The sequence below is a fragment of the Ambystoma mexicanum genome, chromosome 9 (assembly GCF_040938575.1).
Source record: "Ambystoma mexicanum isolate Mex_15411 chromosome 9, UKY_AmexF1_1, whole genome shotgun sequence".
NCBI classification, from domain to species: Eukaryota; Metazoa; Chordata; class Amphibia; order Caudata; family Ambystomatidae; genus Ambystoma; species Ambystoma mexicanum.
Genome location: NC_090931.1, coordinates 475671281 through 475693200, shown reverse-complemented (window position 1 = coordinate 475693200; position 21920 = coordinate 475671281). Strand labels below are relative to the sequence as shown.

The 21920-nt window shown below is 43.3% G+C and overlaps 1 long non-coding RNA gene across 2 annotated transcripts in view; it reads right to left on the bottom strand.

Moving 5' to 3' along the window:
* LOC138488206 (uncharacterized) overlaps nt 1–21920 on the bottom strand; it is a 434457-nt gene that overhangs the window by 151427 nt on the left and 261110 nt on the right. Inside the window, exon 2 of one of the 2 annotated variants that reach the window (XR_011274606.1) lies at nt 5273–5781. The exons of the other annotated variant lie outside the window; for it this stretch is intronic. This is a non-coding gene — a long non-coding RNA (uncharacterized lncRNA). The remainder of the gene's footprint in view (nt 1–5272; nt 5782–21920) is intronic. 2 annotated transcript variants of the gene reach the window in all.

Sequence of the window (21920 nt, the reverse complement as noted above, 5' to 3'; positions counted from 1 at the left end):
TGTGTTTTTTTATAAGTATGCATTCAAAATATCACTGAATAAGCATGTGATTAAATCATAATTTAAAAGGTTTAATAATGTAACCTTATCTATCATCCAGGAGAATTGTAGAATTGATTCATGCATAAGAAACAGACCCAGACTAATAATTAAAATAATGAGTAGCTCCTGGTTTCTGTGGTAGGACCCTCTGTAATGGGAGCTATGGCCTCCATACTGTTTGACTGTGAAGTGTGGCACTCTTTCCCATATTGTTTGTAATATAACGCAATAGTTTTTGATATGAATAATTGATTTCAAGTATTTGAGGATATTTCAAGGGCCCAGCATTTTGTCTTGGAAGCAAGACAAAGCAGAGCAACACATGTTCGAATCCTGGCCCGCGCCTAGAGACTGGTCTCTAGTATGTGACCTGGTCTTCTTTGTTACAATGTTGTGACAAGAGTTCCCACACGTGTTTCGCCATGCAGCTTCTTTAAGGAAACTTGAGTATGCACTAAGTGGTGGCTTTTAGTAAATAGTATAATTGAAAGATGGAGGGTGTACATAAGAAAAGATTTTTAGAGAGAAAAGATAAATCTCAATCTTATTTTAATATTTTTCATTTTCATACACCAAATCCCCACCGCTGTACTTAAGCACGTAGGCTTTTCCGTGAGTTGCGTATTGTGTCCTCGCCAGGGATATCCGGAAACGTAGTCTGCCGACAGAAAGAAGCAGGATAAAGTGAATGAAAATGTAACCTCGTTTTTTTGCAAAGCTGTGAAAAAGACGGAATAGTTTGATAAAACTTCTGACAGAATTTGCATAATTTAATGGTGCACTTATTCATATAGTCGTTATGCTAAACACTTGATACGCTGATAGTGTCAGGGGGAGAAGGGGAGTCTGTCATTGTGCCATTGTTTAGCGCAGTCATACATTAGTGATCAACTAGGTGCAGCTCGCACACAACATGTGGCTCTAGGGAACGCGAACATTGCTTGCCGTTTGCTCGGGGCCAATGTGTGGGGACCAAGAGTGCTTAATACATGAGTTAGGTTTTTAAGCGTAGAGCTGGGACTCGAACCTCTGCTGCTGTGTGTCGACTTGCTTCCAACACCCGCACGTTTCCCCCGTGCTATGCGCCACTCTATTGCTATGACGGCCTACCTATAGCCAACCCATGCAAGGGTTTTGCGCGCTTTTAGCTCTCAAGCCGCTGGCAACCCAAAAGTGTCCCTCTGCAGATCACCTCATCAAGAAGAAGACTCTAGAAAAAGAAGCAATGTGAGTGTCAGGGGAATTGCAGTCACAATCGTTAGTGAAAGCTGAGTTTTCAAAAAAAGGCTAAGGGTGTATTGGGGAACAGTCTAGCCAATTGTTTACAAGGTGGTTAATTGTTTTTGCTCTATTACTAAATATAAATGAATGATGATTCAATATGTGCGTACAGCCATTTATATTGCACACAAAACCTCAGAGCAAGATTAGAAGGCACTGCAATGCAATCCCAGCACTTCCTCCTGATGATTATTTCCGGTCCACCGGAGCTGTACTCCACTTCCTGCTACATCATTGCATCATCTCTTCCGCAATTTCTATCAGAGAGGCTAAAGGGTAACTCAAGAGCACCGTTCAGTGCATACCTTTAACTGCATATGACCAATATGAAGTGCCCACCTGTCCAAGCGATGGCAAATCAGTGTAAACTCAGGAGCTGTCAGCTAACTGTACCCCTGCAAACACACTAATATAAACTATTACAAAAGGTAAGTCAAAGTGAACTGTACACTAGTTGTGATTTTCATGAAGTTGCCCTCAGTGTTGCGGGCTAACAGTGCTTTGTGTCATTTTAGAATGGTTGGCGGGGCTATGCAAATTACCAAAGTAAAGCAAGCAGAGGTTTGGCAGTGGTTTGGAGGACAGGGGCAGTGGTTTGGAGGACAGGGGCAGTGGTTTGGAGGGAGGAATGGTAGACTGGAGGAGGAATGGTGGTCTGTCTGGAGAGAGCAGTAGTGGTTTAGAGGGACGAACAGTAGTCGGAGGGAAAATAAGGTATATAGAGGAAGGAGTGTTAACATGTAACACTGGAGGCAAGGCCAAGGATGTCTGAAACATCGAGGGAATAGAACATTTGAGGGAGAATTAAGGAGGAGAGTTGAAGTAGCAAGAGTACACAGGAGAAGGATGTGAGTGGGCATGTTAGTGAAGCATAAATCCCACAGAGTGATTGCAAGGCACTGTCCCATTTCTGCTAAGGACACTAACCATTGGATTGTGTTTAAGATGTATTTCTAGAATCTGTCCTGGTGGACAGATCTTAGGATGCCACCCTAGTTATAGTGAACAGGAAACTCTGCGAGGTTAGTGTATGGGAGGAAAGGTCTTTAGGACCCCCTCCCCTCCATTTCTACCCAGCGTGCGTGCGGCCTATGCCTCGCCCAACAGCCATCTATACACCTGGGCCCGGGATGCGGGATGGCTGCAGGTCGACACATGGAGCTACACGGCCCAACCTGATGCATGTTACCGACTCCATGTTGAATTACTACTAGACTCCATTTTAGAACCAGCAGAGTAGGCCTCATAAAGACATGCATTCTGCAGGGCTCCAGCTCTCCCCACTTGCTGATCGTGCACAGTGAGCCCAGCGCCTCCCACACCCTCCTCCCCTTGGCAGACAGGCTGAAGATGCGTTCTCACGGGAGACTAGGCGCAAAGCAGCCTCAGTACAAGCATTGTATCTTCCACCTTCCGCAGTACATCATTGACCTACCCATGACCAGAGCAAAGACTGGGGTCTGAGAAAAACAACTCTGTCTCTATCAAATATGCCCTGTCCCTTTAATGACCGCGGCATCCATAATATAAGTTGTGTCGAACCTCCCTAATCCTGTAACCCACTTTGAAGTGTCAGATGAGAATGCTGAGCCTGTGTGCCATTGTGATTCATCTCTGTAGCTCAGACCAATTGTACGTATTTAAACGTGACGACTCACACCCACCCAGGGTGCACATGGATCTATACAATATGCAGGTTAATCCTTTTGTTATTAATCACTGGGTACTGTTCAATGCACAAACAAGTGAAAACTAGATAGAAACTCAATGTATATCTAACCAAGTTTGTCAGAAAGATATGGTTCAAAGTGCATCTGCACTGAATGTACTAGATGCCCACTTTTATAACAGAATTTCCCGATGAGTAGCCCCCTCGAGCTATGTGCATTGAACTATGTATTGTGTATTGTAAGCAAAGTCTTGTCGATCACCAGCACACTAACCAGCCCCTGCCTCATTTACTGAATGTAAACTTTTCTCACGTGTGTCTTGCGTTCTAATATGGAGTTTCAATCATGTGAAGTTAAAACAAGACCTTGTGTTCATAAGTGTTATGATACAGGCACAGTACTCCTGGTAAAAGATATATGGACTAAATATATAAATATATATATATATATATATATATATATATATATATATATATATATATATATATATATATATATATATATATATATATATATATATATATATATATATATATATATATATATATATATTATATATATATATACATTTAGATGTGTGGTGATACTTTTATATAATTCTTTATGTATGTGTACTTGTGCTGGCTCCTCCTACCCCTCGTTCATAGGACGTGCATGCACCCCCATAACACAAATGAAGCAGAAGCGCCAGGGCCTTTTTCCCCCGTACCTTGCTGAACTGTATAATCGGCCCCCACCCTCTGCCCTGCTCAGGCTGGGTGGACAACTGAAGGCCGCTGCTCCATGAACGTTAGAGCAAAACAGATCAACCTCTTGGCCATTTCGCCTTTCCCTCCCCACCCTGTATTATGTGATGCGCCCATAAACCTGCTTTGATAAAGAATTACGGACAACCAGCCCCTCGCATCCCGTCTCCTTTTGATGTGCCATCTACGTGCTCCATGACCTAGCCCCCCCAGCCTCGACTGACCAAGCAAGCCATGTATTTACTCTTGTACTAACAAACCATAAACATACCCTTTTAGATCTAACAGAGCTGATTGTTGAAGGTATCCCAGACATGTGGCCCCTGACCGAGCACCAGAGCTTCTCACTATCCTCCTCTTTATCATGCAGCGTGTTCATAGTGATGTATTATGAGTAGTTAGAGTTATATGCTCCTCTCTGTGTGATGTTAGATTAACAACCTTTATTCTTTATAGGGCAGAATAAACTAGAAAGATTACTGAATGAGTATGCGTGGCCACAAGGGCAAAAGTGCAGAAGTTTAGCATAGGTCACAATGTATCAACCTGGATGCCTCGTGACCGCATTCTCCACCTCGGCGGGCCCAGCTGACCAACACGCCTCAACTCGACACCAAGTGACGTCCCACCAACCAGCAAGCACCACCAGCATGGATTCCATAATGCACCACCGCCCCTGCCCAATCACCACTATTCATGAAATCCCTAGCTCCTACGTCATAAGCGACGTAGTTTTGTAATATAATGTGATGAATTTCCAGTTGTTGTCAGAGCGCTCTCTGAGCTACGCAGAGTTCTTTGCTTGCCCTATTTTGGTTTAGATAAAGAACCTTTTAGCCTCACCCGCACTTTGTCTTGGTCTCATTCCCTCTAGGGGTGTGTCCATTATTGACTCTCATTGGGGAGTGTTAAATATTGTTTTTGTGGGACGCTCATTTTCATTAGCAAAGCCCAATCAAGTTAAGCATGGACAGCAGTCAAGGCTATTCACAGGAGAGTGTGAGTGCGCGCAGGGGTCCACAATGCATCCACACAGTGAAGCACACAATCATTCAATTTATAGTACAAAAATACTATATTTATTCTAGGCCCAAAACACACACTAGGAAATGAAACAAGCACAACACTCAATTATACACATACATACTATACATACTGTCATCTTTAGGTTCTTAGAAATGTATTCAATAACTTATTCAACAAAAAGAAGGTAAGTAGTGATGCAGTAGGCTGGAACCAAGTCACAAGAAATATACCCTAACTTTATAAATCCAATCCCTATGATGAGTGGGGCTTGCGCTGAAAAGTCACAAAGCTTCTTCTTAGGTAAAGGGTTTGATGTAGGAAGAGTTAATGTGTTGGCGAAAGAGATATTTAACAAAGTTACTGGTAAGTAACACTGTATTCTTATCTTTCAGATACAGTGGCTTTTAGACGTGATTATCAAAAAGAGACGGAATGAATTAATCAAAGTTTATTATAAGATTTATTCTAAGGAGTACAGCGGGGGACAAATGCTTTGCGTTTACTTACCCCCTCGACTCTGATTTTCCCATAGGACTATGTCGGCTGTGGGGGTCGCTGGAGGTCATTTTTCCAGCTGTTGGTTCCAGTGAGAGGTGCCCAGATTCTTCTGGTTGGTTCCAGGTGTAAAGGGCAACCCTTGGCGATGAAGAAATGCAGATGACACCGATGCAGCTGGCGACTACTGAAGTTCCTGCAGAAAACGCAGAATGGCAATGGTTCTAGCGAGGTAGTCCACTGGAGAGATGGTCTCCACCAGGTGGTCCTGGGACATTTCCAAAGGCTCATGATGGATGGGTCATCAAGAACACGTCAAGATGGATGGATGGTTGGTCCCACCAGTCCAAGGGTTGAAGCACCGCTCAGGGCCTTCACATATCAGGTAGTGCAGCAGGGCTTCACCAGGCCAAATGCATGAAGGCATTCTGGGCCTCTTCAGGAGTTGTCCACAAATCTTCAATCATCTGCTCTTCTACAGAGAGTAATTGGCTCCAATGATGATCTGCAGGAGTTCTCATCTTATGTAGGACCAAAAGAAATATCGAGGCTTAGTACCACCAAAGATGAAATACGCCAGTCACAAGTTCAAAACTACATGTACAGTTTTAGTGGACAGATAGCTATCTGGCTCTCAGCACCTCGCAGTGTGTACCAGCAGACACCGTGAAGGGGAGAGCGCTGGACATTACAAAGTCACGGGTTTATATACACCTGGCCACAATCCCGGTTACATCGTCCAGCCCATCTTCGAGTTACATATTAATTAAGGGTTCGTAGCCAGTTCACATAACTAATACAGAATCAATGTATTCCTCAAACACTAGTCATGTTTTTCTGCACACATAGCACAATGGTAACATTTGTTTTCAAGCCCAGTTTCAAGGAAGGATCACAAAGATTTCTGCACGGTTTTAGCTATTCCCCATTCTGTTTACTGTTTGCACGAGGCTGACACTATTGGTACAGACAACATCTAAATTACTGTTCAGTTCAACTCTAGTTTAGCTCCAAGGTTTCTTAGTTCGGGACAAACAATCCACTCTCAGCAGCCACAACATGTTTATCTGCGTTGACACAGTGCAAAGTTCATTATTGCCTGCTGCAGCTGAAAACACAAAGTTTAACATGAGGCAAAGAGAGGAGTTAAACAAAATGGTGAATGATTCTAAAATGGCGGCATAGTCAGCCTTATTCAGGTTCATGTAAATGAGATTTTCAGTGCGATGCGCATGCGCTTAGGCCAATGTTCGTTATCAGGCGGTATTATGTGAAATATACTTTAACACTTATCCAAAATCCTACCTGGAAGCAATTCCAAGCCCACCAATGGTAAGGATCTGCACCATCCTAACAGCCAGCAGTGTTCCCATCAGGAACCACTGTGGGTTTCACTCATGCCACTCACCAAAATTCCCAGGCACCAGGGATGTGGAATGGGACCAGATAATCCCAATCTCTTCCTGGACCAAGCACCCGCAGCAGCTTTCCTGGTCAAGTGCATGACCTTATATGGGATTTCCTGACCTTGATTAGCAGGAGGAAGGCCAAAGTATAATATGCCCAAAGAACAAGGGAAAACCTCATGGCATGGCCATTTGGGGCACTAGCCACATTCAGTAGCCGTACTCGGTAAACGTGAATGTGCACACTAGAAATAAGGCAAAAATTGTAAAAATGTAATCACTGCTACTAGATTGCCTTTAGGCACATACAAAAGTAACCAAAAAATCCCAAGTGTAAAAGACTAAGGTGACACAACGGTATCCCCACTACACTGCGTTGTAAGATGCTGTGTGCAATGTTAAAAAGTTACCAAAAAATAAAAGGTAAAAGAGAAAAGGCAAAAATAGTCTGAAGGACTGATCAGTTTCCCCATAACAAATGAGCAAAAGGCGCTTCCATGTAAAACAGCCAGGACAGGTACAAAAATAAAAGAAAACTGTTTGGGGGTCCATAGAATATGGAGGGAAAGTTCCTAAAAGGGAAATCTTTCCTAACAGTGGGGACAGCTAGAAAGTCCCTAATGAAGTTCAAACAGCTGGCACTTAGGTTACCAGCTTTAGTGGAATGTAACTCTTAGACAGCAGGGGTTACTATTCAGCAGCACTAACCTGGGGTTGCTGCTGCCTGAGTTAGCGAGGAGGGCCACTTCAAGATGAGAGAATGAGGCACGGCACTAGGCCTCGCTTCATTTTAATAAAAACCCTTGAATCTCCTTTTCAGGATCTGTTTGAGTCTTGTGCCAACTGTGACAATGTTGTACCAGCCTGTGACCCCTCCCCCCCTGGTTCTCAGGGTGCTTCCTCTCCCTCCATCTGAACCTCTCTCAGAGGTTATTATGAAGTTCACGTCCTTTAAACCCTTTGGTCGCAACCATGTCTGCACATTGCCTGGGCGAATTAGGCACCCTCCTGAGTTTGGAGCCATATCTTAGAAGGGTCGGTTCTTCCTCCATTTCCGCTGTTCTTAACAAAGATTGCCTCTAATTCAAGTGTAACTGTCCCAGGAGCTCATACTCCAGACCTTGGCACCAGATCCTTCTCCCCTAGACTCTCCTGTGCACCCCTGAGGTGTAGGCAAGTCGTTCCGCATTGAGCTTGATAGAATAGCAGCTCTTTGCAACTTCATCCATTACCTGTGTGCATCGGATGTGTGAAACTATTCTCAGTTTATAAGGAACAACAGGCTCCCCTCCTCAGGGACATCTCTGCTAGGGGTATGACAGCTTCTTTGGCTTACCTCAGAGGGCCTACCATTGACAGAATATGTAGAGCCGCCGCCTGGACATCCCTGTTGCACATGTATTTATCATTACAGCGCTGGTGTTTCCTCCTTTACAAGCTTCTGCAGTCCTCATTTCAGCTGATTAATTTTGTTTTTAACGATTAAAATAGTGGTGATATTTCATTTCCTGGGTTTGTCTCTTCATATGCAAAGTCTGCTCCTTGCTATGTATCCGCGTGGTTGGACTGGCACGAGGAAGAGGGGCACGGGTAAAGTCTTGATTGCTAACCAGTAATCTTTGTTGAACATTCCTACTCTGCACCATCACAGGCCCTTGATATTATATGATAGGTTATTGATAACGCACTTAATACCCAGAGGTTTCTAAGCGCGGACGCGGGGATCCAACCTGTGTTGCTCTTTGTTGTCTTGCTTCCAAGGTGAGCACGTTGCCCCTGAGCTATCCTCCCAAGACACCTCCTTTCCTCCATATTAGACCAGCCTTTGTAACTAATGTCAGTATGGTAGGCATACAGGAAGATGCTGGGAGAAGGGTAGTCCTACTGATACCTCCAGCGAGGGAGAGGTCTGACTTTAATAGGCAATAGATGGCTGAAAGCTATTAGCTTAAAAAGCTGTCTCTGAATGCCAGAACGGATCATGTGTTAGGCCTGTGACGAGGAAAAGTTGAATTTGGTGTAATGATTATTACCGGTAGTGACCCCACACAGACTGCTCCTGTCACCCAGCATAGAATTGCATTGTGCTCCCAAAGTGCTCTTTTAACTCTCACTATAATCCCTCTCATATAGAATGCCTTCAATGAATTGTCTATCTGAATCATTTCTAATGTATTTGATGGTTTTTGTATTTTATCCTCTCCTCTCTCCTTTCCTTCTTCTCTCTCACACTATTTGCTATTTCCTTTCTCTTCCTGTAGCTATCTCTATCTCTCCCTTTTCTCTATTTCTTTCCTGCTCTATATGCTGCCTGTAAAATGTGTGTAAGTATACTGTTATATTGTGTAAAAGATGTTTATTTGTTACAATATGATATGGCTATTTATTTTCTGTATGTTATACAAATTCCAATAAAGACATTTGGTTAAAAATGTTTTTTAAAATAACCCCTTTTTTCACAAAGTGTCCCGTTACACAATGCTCGTCCCTGCACACAGTCTCTATTTGTCTCACAGTGTCCACTTTACTCACACAAAACTCCCTTCTCGCACAACACTCCCCACCCTCATAACACTCCCCACCCTCATAATACTCCCCACCCTCATAATACTCCCGACCCTCGCGCAGTCGCCACCTTGTTTCAGTGTGCCTCTTTTCTCACACAGTGAGGTGCTCTGTTCTCTCACATAACGGCCAATTTACTCACGCAGTAACACAGAGCTGGCCCCTCCCACTGTCCGTGTCCCCTCCCTGCGTGATGCGCACACCTGCTCCTTGGCAGTATGACACACTGCCCAGGCTGGAGACAGGTCCTCTATTTGCCCACATTCTGTCAGCGCTCGGAAGACAATGCGCGAACTGTTTGCACAGGTCCTTTGTCTGCGTGCTTCGCTCTCATATCCTTATCTTAATAGACTGTAATTACATCATTAAAATGCGACCAAAGCAAAGAAGAGAAGGCGCTTTGGTCTCTGCTCATTGTCTTCTCGTGAATAGGGGCGACTCTGCTAATGTGGGCAGTATTTGTCCAGCTGCTTTCCATGAATAACACTTTTTCTTAACCCTAAAAGTGCCGGCATGGGTGTTATGTCTTATGCTGGTGATATTCACATTACTGGCACTGGCGCGGCCTGGCATGCAGGGTTAGTGTTCGCGTTCGTCCAGTACTTGCGCCAACCACTGCTCTGGTGCTTAGAGGACCATATAGAAGCACACAGTGATGTAATGTTACGCTACTGGCATTTTTACCGAGGGCTCCGCTGACCTTTTCATGGTCTCTGCAGCAGGCACTTCCACAGAAGGAATTCTGCTGCCGAAGTCAGTACGACTGCCCCTCACTTCCCTATCCATAAGACAAGCAACCACTTGATCCAACACCGGAAGCCCCGGTGTAACCTAGTAGGATCCCCGCAGATGAGTGACGCGACTCAGGCACCACACACATTTTTCTGATATGTAAACCGCTTGATCTAACACCAGAAGCCTCCGGTGTAACCTAGTAGGATCCCTGAAGATGAGTGGCACGACTCAGGCACCACACACGTTTTCCTGACACGTAAATCGCTTGATCTAACACCAGAAGCCTCTGGTGTGTAACCTAGTAGGATCCCCGCAGATGAGTGGTGCGACTCAGGCACCACACACATTTTTCTGATATGTAAACCGCTTGATCTAACACCAGAAGCATCCGGTGTAACCTAGTAGGATCCCTGCAGATGAGTGGCACGACTCAGGCACCACAAACGTTTTCCTGATATGTAAAAAGCTAGCCTTTCAATGGAGATTCAAACTCACAGAATCCACGTCCTCAGCCCCATCAGCTGAAAAACGAAAATGCGCTAAACGACTCGCTAATGCATTGGTTTATCTATATGTATTTATTTGTAGGTGATTTAGAAGGTACGCTTCGGTGAGACACAGTCACTTTGTGGTGCCATAAGTTGAAAAGGGCAGGGGGAGGAAAACTGATCTTCTCAGCCATGTCACATTCAGATCACTTAACTGCCCGAGGAAAAGTGAAAGGTACACACACGTACCCACGTAAAACAAACAAACAATACCTCAAAAACAAGAGTATCTGCAAGATACACTCATGTACCCAATAAAACAGAAAAACCAATGCCTTGAAAAACGCATGGAGCCAGTGGAGTATGGATCAAGGAGTGAGAAAGAAACAGTTCCCCGGGACAGTAGATAAGAAACAGGTCACAATCTGGCTAGGGACCGGGCATGGGTCACCATCAGGACTGAAACCAATTTGGCTGTCAACAGCATAAGACTAAAAGGAGCATGAGAAGCGGGGGATCAGATGTTGGTAGATGGTTGTAGATGTTGTCCATAGGGTATACATATGGCATCTCAAAGAACCCCAAGTAAAGGTTAGCTACATTAGGGGCAACCGTATAGCGCATTGATGTGCCCTCGATTTGTAAGTAATATTGGAAGAATTTCTCTATTAAATTAATGAAAGTACATCATTCCATAAAGTCTTTCTTGGCCCTCCCCAACTCATGGTGCTTTATCTCTAGATGATCGGGAATTATTAAGAGGGACCCTCATACAGAGAGATTACACATCTAAACGAATAAGCAAATGTCTTTATGGTCAAACTGCATGCCCGTCACAATATGAACAATGTGAATTGTGTCGTTAATGTATGATTTCATCATGAGGATATATTGTTTTAAATAGAAATCATGACTTTTAAAGGAAAGACGTGTCACAAGTCTCTAGACCTGCAGACTACCTCTGTTGCAAATCATAGAGCACAGACATTGCCTCATTACGAGGTTGGAGGTAGCCTTGCAGTTTTAACAAACTCGGGTCCGCCACCCGAAAATGGGCAATTACCAGGCCATTCCAGCCCAGCCTGACTCAGTAATTGCCCTTTCGCGGGTGCCGGGCCCGGTACATCCCCATTCCCATAGGGCTCAATGGGAATGGTGAGGGTGGTAGCACCGGTACCGTTAATAACGGTACCGGTGCTATCATCATGGTCTGCTCGTGGGTGCCGGTACGGCCACCAAGTCACACCTGGTAGCTGCAAGGGCAACCGCGAGCAGAACTCCTAGTATGGCGGTATGGTAGCAACGGTGCCGGTAGCGATACCGGCGCAGTTGTTGCCTTACCGCCATACTTGTAATGAGGACTTGTTCAACATATATCAACATTATACAAAAAATTTCAATGTGTCAAATATACAAAATTAAAATCTAGTACATGTTAGAGTCTGTACGTCAAAAATCACAGGCAATTCCATGTGAAAACAATAATCATACGTAGCCTAAGAAAGTAACTAATGCAGACATTCTTGGGACAGGAAACACAGTTAAATATTAATACACTAATCTGTGTTCAAACGTTGCCCAACATGTTTCTGTCCTTCTGATGTAAAAAATACAGGACATTCCTCAGGCACAAAGAAGTAAAGAAGGCGTATTTTCCTTCAGATTCAATCAAAGTGGCAAAAACGTTTTTAGCTAAAAACAAAACAGATAGACACTATCTTATGTCAACCGGTAAGAAGAATGTTCTGCATAAAGGAAGATGTTATGAAATTAAGGTTATATTGGACGAACATGAAACTGGGGTGAAGGGTGCCAAATTACCAGTAACCATGCTGGGAAACACAGGACACAGATTGCTTGCAGTATCTTTTGGACACACATGTAGTGTTGTAGAACAGTAGAAATTCTTCAGGTGCCGATTCTTTTTTATGTGAACACATCTTATAAGTAAGAAAAGAGCGTACCTCCTAGAGGTCATAGGGTCTCATTATGAGTTTGGCGGTGTGGGAAAAAAGTGGAGGTAATTCCTTTACCTCCATTTTTTCCCACACCACCAAATTACAAGCTTTAGTAGAATTACCACTGGTGTAATAATGAGTGGTAATTCTGCAGATTTCTGGATGAAAAGTGGAGGATGTACCTCCAGCATGATGCTGGGGGTGATTCCTCCACTATTCCTCAAATACATCAGTTGAATTATCACTTGTAATTCCACCAGTGGTAATTCTGCCAGAAATCCATAATGGAGTCCTATGGACTCCAGAAAATGGGTATTTACACCACCTACCACCACTTGTAAACCCATGGTAGATCCACAGGACCAAGTGGTGGTAACTGTAAATTCGTTGGGTGGTATATTAGAGGATTTACCTGTGAAATACCTCCAAACTCGTAATGAGGCCCGTAGCCAGTAAGTTACAGAGTCTGAAAGATGCATCAAAACAGTGGCCATGACTGTGAACTTAACAGTTATAGATCTAGACACTGAGTACACAACATTACATATCAGAGTTGAGATAACACAGACTCATCCAAACCGGGCTCAGAGAGATAATAGAGACGGGTTTTGCCAGTCGGCATTCTCGCTGAGCCCTAGAATATGGCACTTAGTATGAAAAATAAGGTTTTGTTCCAAATGTAATCATTTACGGTTTATCTCATTCTAGCAGTTTCCCTTAAACCTTTCATGCCGCTCCGGTGTTTGATGAGCCTGGTTTTACATTTCCGGATAGTCTTGCCTATATAATGCAGGCCACAGGGACACGTGATCATATAATTTACATTCTCATTGTAGCAGTTGGTGTGTGTCCAGGTACTCCAGGGTTTATCCAACCCAATGTCAACAATAAGTGATTTGGAGATAGAAAAGCACATCACACAAGACCCACACGGATGGTGACCAACCACTGGGGCCATCCCCCATAGGGTGGTTTGTTCTCTACCACCTGCTTTTCTTTTGGTAATATTGTTCCTGATAATGCCGTTTCGAATGTTCATGCTCCTTTTGAAGGCTACGATAGGTCTAGAAGCCGATTTGCTAAAGGAATTCTTTCAACTCTATTGGATGATTTGTTTGATCTTGTAGGACTGGTTGGGTGAATTGGCTAACAAATACCAAACAGTCATCTGTTTTCTTCATGGGCTAATGCTCTAAAAGGGTAACCATATTGTTATGGTAGGCTTGTTTGGCAGAGCTTTAAACTAGTTTAGATGGATATCCCCGAGCACTCAGTTTCAATGCAAAATGACCTGCTGCTATTTCAAAGGCTTTCTTGGTGCTGCTATTCCTTTTCAACCTAAGGAATTTCCCGAAAGGCAGATTGTCTTTCAAATGCTTAGCGTGGTGGCTGCCGTAATGGAGGACAGCATTCCTGTCCATACATTTGGTATAGGGTTTGATAAGAAGGGTGCCATCCTGATGATTTATACTAATGTCTAGATAGCTGACTTCTTGATTACTCATGGTGGCGTAGAATTTCAAATATCGATGTTGACCATTGAGCCAGTCGACAAACTCATGCACAGTAATATCTGTCATTTGCCATAGCACAAAAAATGCATTAATCATTTGGTGTTTGTACGGATTGATTTCAGAATAGATAGTAATCTCCTTAACATCTCAACATAGAGGTTTTCTAGGCTAGGCGTCATTGCCGCCCCCATGGCCGTACCTTCAGTTTGTAGGAATGACTGTCCTTGAAACTGGAAGAAGTTGTTGGTCAGAGCAGTGTCAGTGCACCACATGAGGAAGCCATTGCTCACAGAGTGGCCATCCTCTTGTTCCAATAGAGTCTCTTCAATAACTTGCAAAGTGGCTTGCTGTGGTATTTGCATATATAGGGACTGTACATCAAGACATATGAAGAGGTTTTTGGTAGTATCAAAAGGTAGGCCTCCAATCTTGTTTATTGTCCCTTTTGTGCCTTGTATATAGCTTTTCATTTTCAACACAAAATGGCCGAGGTACCTGGCAACATATTTAGAGAGTGGTTCCAAGAGCGAGTTAATACTGGAAACAATGGGTCTCCCCTGGCGATTGATCAACCTCTTGTGCATTTTGGTGAGGATGTGAAAGACTGGAATTCTGCCATCCTCCCTCACTAGAAACTCGGCCCCTTGTTTGCTAATCATTTTCATTTCCATAGCCCTGTTCACTTTCTTGCTAATCATTATGGTGAGTACTTGACACAGATCTTTAATGAGTCTGTGGTAGTTGTGCCTATCTGACAATAAGTTGTTGCATTCCTCACATAAGCAATGGTATTCAGGATCACAATCCCATCCCCTTTGTCTGCCTGCCTCACTACTATATCAGAATTGTTGGACAAATTGCAAAGAATCTCTAGCTCGTGTTTACTCGTGTTATAGTGGGTGGATCAGGTGCTGGGCTCTAGCCTTTCAGGAACGACATTACCAAAACTAAGCCACGTGGTAGCAAACAAACCACCCTATGGGGGATGGCCCCAGTGGTTGGTCACCATCCATGTGGGTCTTTTGTGATGTGCCCTCTTACCTCCAAATCACTTACTGTTGACATTGGGTTGGATAAACCTTGGAGTACCCGGGACCACACCAACTGCAACACTGAGAATGTAATTAATTTAAATTATCACATGTCCCTGTGGCCTGGATTGTTTAGGCAAGACTAACCAGAAATGTAAAACCAGGTTTATCGAACACCGGAGTTGCATAAAAAAACAGGATTGAACAGGCAGCATCAGTAAATCACACACCCATATTGAGTTATTCTGAAAAAGGTTAAGGGCAACAACCAGAATAAGATAAACCGGAATCTATTCAATTTGGAACAAAACCTTCTTTTACGCACTAAGAGCCATATCCTAGGGCTCAACGGAAATGTTGAATGGCACAACGTGTCTCTATAATCTCTGTTTGTGAGCCCAGGTTGGATGAGTCTGTGTTATCTCAACTCCGATATGTAATGTTGTGTACTCAGTGTTTAGATCTATACCTCTCTTGTTCACAGTCATGGCCACTGTTTTGATGCATCTTTCAGATCTTGGCCAGTATCCCAGCGGTAATACCACTGGGTTACCGCCCAATGTTCATTGTTTTAGAGCCACCTGGTCCGGTGCTATTAGCGCCGGATCATGGGTTGGGAGATATCCCCATTCCTCATTGCATCCATTGGACCCAATGAGGCATTTTCGGCGGAATTACCACACGCTAATACCACTGGCATTAATTGCGCTTAAACGGGACGCTAAATGGGACTGTAAACTTCAACAAAAAGCTGGAGGTAACACAGCCCATTTAGCCTCCAACTCGTGATCAGGCCAGCTCTTAAATGTGACGGTATTAGCGTTACCGCTGCATTTAAGGGCTACTGCCTAACTCTAGATCAGGCCCTCTGTAACTATCTGACTATGGGCCTCATCATGAGTTGGGCGGTATCCCGGCAGTAATAGTGCCAGAATACCGCCAATGCTAATAGCGCTACCGCAACTTGGACCGGCGCAATTTGCGAGGCGGTTAATCCCCATTCCGGGGAGCACTATTATCACTGGCAGCACTTGCGTCAGCGGTAATAGTACTGAAAATGGCCTGAAAATTGTCCGTTTTTCCTCTAGCAAAAAGCTGGAGGTAAAAATGCAATTTCCCACCCAACTCATGATTTGGCCAGCCCTTACATGCAGTGGTAATACCATTACCGCTGCATTTAAGGGCTCAGGCCAAACTCGTGATGAGGACCTATGACCTCTAGGAGGTACGCACTTTTCTTACTTATAAGATGTGATCACATTTGAAAAAATCGGCACCTATAGAATTTCTGCTCACTGTTCTACAACACAGTCTATATGTGTCCAAAAGATAAGAGTGCAATCTGTGTCCTTCGTTTCCAAGCATGGTTACTGATAATGTGGTACCCATCACCCCAGTGTCATGCTCTTCAAATATAATCTTTATTTCCTAACATCTTTCTTAATGCAGAAAATTATTTGTATGACCACTAACCTATGTCTTACTCCCGTTGATGTAATACGTTTGCCAGTAGGTTGTGTGAATTTTTGCTATTAGCACTCCAGTAGATGAGGAGTTATGATTGGACCTCTACTTGGGGTGTTTATAAGGGGTTCATCTGGTGTGCATTATAATGCCCTCCTTTGGGTCTGACTTTAAATTAAGTTTAATGGTTCTCCCAGGACCCATTAACCTTTGGTCTGGACTTTAAATCAAGTTTGTCCATTCTCTGCAGCCCTGGTTATCGCAGGGGTGAGGTGTGACATCACAGCGCAGTTTCATGATGACATCCTCGTGTCGCGCCATGTTTTCTTCTAAAAAGCAGCCATTTTGTAGGCCTCTCGCAGACTTTTTTGCAGAATCATCCTTTGGAGACAGGCGTGTCTCCTAATGCCTATTGGCAGGCAATGTAGTTCTCTGGAGCCTTGTGGTGTACCACTTATTGATTTAATTTTAGAACATTATTAGGGATGGCTTTACACTGTTCCCCTTGATAATCCCTATCTGTCGCCCCCACCCATATTTTCTATCTTTAGATTTAAACTGCTGGCAACATCCAAAATAGTTTGAAGTCCTTGATTGACCTTCATTTACCATCCTGGTGTTTTTCAAGAGTCCTAATTAGGTAAACGTTTCATGCTTGTTTTTGCTGAATGAGAGGCAGATTGTTGGGTTAATTCATATGAAACAATATATTAAAACACACCCTGTATTATTTTGGGAGCAGAACATCCAATATGTTGGCATTTGTTGAAGATTTCCACGTTTGAAGTGAAGACATTGGTGAATTCGTATTGCCTGTATTGTACCATGGATTACTTACCAGATACTTGGGCATTTATGCTCTGAAATGGTGTAGGTTCCAAGTCTAAGGTGAATCATTTTGAAGATCCTTGTAGTAATTGGACTAAGAAAGTGGGTTTCGTTATGACTGAGGCAGTAGACGTGCTGGTAAATACTGGCACAGCTGCCGCCAGAGTCATTTTTTTACTGGCACCCGGCAATGGGCAATTACCGGGGCATTCTAGCCCCGCCGGTCCCCGTAATTGCCTAATTGCCCATTGTCGGGTGCCTGTAATTATTACTCTCCATTCCCATTGAGTCTCATAGGGTTCAATGGGAATGGGGTGCACGATAAAAATGGTGCCAGTGCTACCGTGTAGGTCTACCCATGAGCAGACCTCGTAGTTTGCCACTCCGGTGACAACGGTACCGGCAAGCTTACCGGTACTGTTGTTACCGGACCGGCAACCTTGTAATGAGGCCCAGTGTCTCTCTGTTTTGTATTTAGCTGAGGAAGTTGTTGGCACTTCAATTGAATCTTAAGGAGCATATGCCTTCTTTACTTCACAGCCTTTGAGGAATTTCCTGTATTTCGTTACATCAGAAGGACAGAAACATGTTGGGCAACGGTTGAACACAGATTGGTGTATTAATATTAGGCTATGAATGATTATTGTTTTCACATGAAAGTTCCTGTGATTTGTTAACATATAACATGTACTAGATTTTAATTTTGTATATTTGGCATATTAAAGTATTTTTGTATAATTTTGATATATGATTAACAAGTACATTTTTTCAGGACAGTGCTCTATGATTCGCAACAGAGGTATTCTGCAGGTCTAGAGACTTGTGACACATCTTTTCTTTAATATACTGTCATGGTAAGTGTGCCCCAGGTAGTAGGAAGAACTTGCATACCCCTGCTATGAACTGGGTACACCGTTTTGATATTGTTTAAATAGAATCCTACATATTTGGATTTTGGTTCTAGCGTAAAGTTAATTCTTGACACTATTGGGTGTTGCGGAGGGTCAGAAGACAGACACAGACACATGCTGACCATGTATATTTATTAAATTATAAGAAAAGGCCTAACTTTGCCCTATCGATATGTGGGTTTCCCAGCCTATGTAAATGACTAAGGTGCTTGTCTGTCATCAGGAAGTCATAAAACACAAAAAAGGTCTGCTGTCCAAAAACCAATCCTAACTGACCCTTCCACTACTCTAACAAAAATAAGATCAGGAGAATCTTTCCCTGCTCCTGATTGTCTTTTCTCTCAAGACTTTCCCCTTCGCTTCAAGCTTCTTATTCATAGTTAATTTTCGAATTGTCTCTAGTCACCCTCTCTATAAGTTCTTGTAACTCTTACACAAGCTCTGCTGGATTTCTCTCCTCTTTAGGGATAGCTTTCCTGGAATCCCTTGTGTCTCTTTCTCTTACCTTTTCCTCTAGAATGAAGTGCCTTTTTTAACTTTGGTAGCATATACTTCCTTAGCTGTGATATGCTTTCTTGATGGTTAGGGTCCCCCCTCTCCTTGGGTGGTTTGTTTAGCTTATCTTTACTCTTGTGGGCCTCTCTTGCCTTCCCTTCATAGGATTTTCCTTCTAGTTTACAGTCTCTGCCTCTTAATGTATTTAGTACTTTCCCCTCTTCCCAGGGTATTTGTATCTCACCCTTATAGATTTATATTCCAGCATGTATCGTGATTTGCTCTTTCTCAGTATCATAATTCCACTTCCTCCTCTACAAAGGTACAGTTTCATCAATTCAACTAAAACAAGTTCCTGAAATTCCATAATGATCCCCCAGTTGCCTCGCAGTTTTCCCATTATCCCCATTACCTTGGATTTTGTGGGGGAACATCCCTGGGGCCTCTCTTCATTTGGGGTCTCTTTGGTTACTTGTTTTCTCAATGTCCCCATCTCCCACAGTGTCCTGCTCTCCGTACTCTCTCCCCATGTGAGCTGGTTTACGCTGGAGGTATCTGGACAGTTTGCTGCTTTCGCTGCATAATGTTTTTGTTTTGTTTTTGTTTTGTTTTTGTTGTGGTCTTACCACCACTGTCTGTTCCTCGGTTTCTCGCTGTGTGGATGCTGCTTCTGAGAGCAGTTTCCAGACTCGCATGGTCTACTGCTTTCAGTAACTTAAGCCCCATCAGGTGTTATGCTTGCATACGTGTCTCTCTCTGTCTCGGCGCGCTTCAGCGTGTCTTCCTCTTCCAGTCTCATCATCCGAGTTAAATGGAAATTTATGTTTAAAAGGATAGATCCACTTTCTTGTTGGTGAAAGTATATTTTCGTTTTCTCTTCAACCAAGTCTCTGGATTGTATACTGTTCTGTGCATCTGATATTCCCATGTATGCCACCATGAGTATTGCCTTAGGGAGTTCCTCACAGAAATGTGAGTCCTTGTCCCCAAAGGTGGAGTCTCTCCCAGTGAGGTCCCACTTGCCTCGACCCCTAAGAAGGGTGTTGCAGAGTGGGGTCACATCCCTAGCCTCAAAAGGGGGGACTCCCCCTTGGGTAAAAGGGACAAATTCCCTCAATTTGTCACAGTGTCCTGGCAAATTCTGTATACATTTGTGTATTTTCGGTCACGTATACAAAATTAGTATCCGAGTATTCTAAGGGAAAAGTAAATCTGTTTCTTTTTCAAACATAACACCCTGTCATGTATACTCTTCAACCCTTGCCTTAAATTATCTGTAGGGTCCTCATTGATTTTCTTAAAACTTTTGTAATTGTTAAGTAACCTACAGCACTCTGTTATATAATCATCCTTGCACACCAGTATAATGCCGCCTCCCTTGTCTTCAGGTTTTATACAATGTTGTAATCTCACAGATCATATAATGCTTCTCTCTCGGTGTCTATTGGGATTCTGGTATGGATGAGGTGTATTCTGTGCCACTTAACTTGTATATTCCAGGACTGTTCACTCAAAAACCTAATATTCTGGCGACATTTTAGAGTAGCGGGGAAAAAGGGGACTGGGTTTTAAACCAGTATATTGTTTCGTAGCTGTATAAGGATCTTTAGTAAAGAACTCATTCAATCTTAATTTACGTGTCAATTGATGCAATTCATGGTCAAAGGAAATTAGAACATGTTTATTAATGACTATAAGCACAAGGTATTTCTCTTTAACCAGAAGATCATGCTTGGGAAGAATAAATTAACGTTCAACATTTTCAAAATCTGGTTACCCGTGTTTGGTCTTAGTCCACCCAGCCCCTGCCCGTTGGTTGCCTCCTGCCTAAAAAAGGTTTTGTCTTGAAAAGGAGATGTTCCACTTTTTCAAAAAGGTTTAAACTATGTTCCCCAATGTTGCCGTCCCAACTCCCTTATTGACGCCGTTTGCAACATTTGCTCAAAATGTATCGAAGGCTGGTGGAGTGGGCAACTGCTAGCAGTATCCTCCCGGATAGGCAACCAGGCTTTCTGAAGGGATGTGGCAGGATCCATCAGTGCTTTGAGCGTAAAGTAATAATTGAGAAATATGCTAGGATCAGAGGTGACGGCAGCAACTGAAAAGGGTCAGGGTCCCTGATGGGCTACTGCAATTAGTCCATTTTACGTACGCTGAAACTTCGCAATGGTCCGTTGCTAAGGGGCTGATGGCTAGACCATGGATTTTGCTACAAACATGGCAGTTAGCCAGGGAAGTCCTCTTGCCCCACTGCTATTCTTTCTTTTTCTTGCCACCTTCATCCCACAAATCTCCATTTTAGAATGGTGGTAAAGAGGGCCCAAGCAAGTTTCAGGGGATTACTTAGATTTCATCATAGATTTGGCGGTAAAAGACTGAACATTTTTTTAAAGGTGATGGAGTCAAAAGCGCACTCCTATGTTCTATTCGGCAGTGGAATCTGAGGCTATGCCGATTGTTCGAGCTTGGATTGCATCCAAAAGCAGTTTTTAAGGAAAGTGACTGGCCTTTCTCCTAGCAACTCGGGAAATGCTTTAAGGCTGGAATGGGGGTGCATAGCATTGCAGTCCTTGGCAAATGTAAGTTTCTGGAGTTCTCTATAAAGGAAAAAAGACTACATTAAGAACTTTAAAATAATAAATGCAGTTACAGAAATAGTCTCCTCTTCAGCACAGGACAAGTATTCCTGGTTTAAATGTGGTGCAGTTCTAGCGAAGAAATGGGGCATCCACTCTAGTCAGGTTTTTAATATTTCATCATTTAAGCGAACTCCTAAAGATAGGACGACGCATGTAGAACACACCGCCAAGTTGAAGCAAATATGTAGTTTACCATCAATTACATTTTTTGCAGCATCACGTCTGATTTTAGCTGACAAATTGGCCTCAGGAGTTCGGGAGTATTCCGGCAGTAAATCCGCTTGAATATCGCCAAACGGAATTACTGTACTGCCACTTGATCTGGCAGATTTACTTCCGAATTACAAAGGGTAGTAAGCGGTGTAAGTCCCCATTTATTGAAGTCCTTAATACTCCATGCAGATTTCGGTGGAATTACGACTGGTGATAATTCGGCCGATGTTGCCCCTTTTCGATGGTAAAGTGTCAGCTTGTGAGGTAAATCCTCCACTTCACCACCAAAATTGTAGTACGCTGGTGCGGTAATAACCCGATGAAGGCTAAAAGGGCTTTGTTTGACATTGATTGGGCTATAACTACTGATGCATTCCACTCTTTTTCATCAATGTGACAACTATCTCATGAGC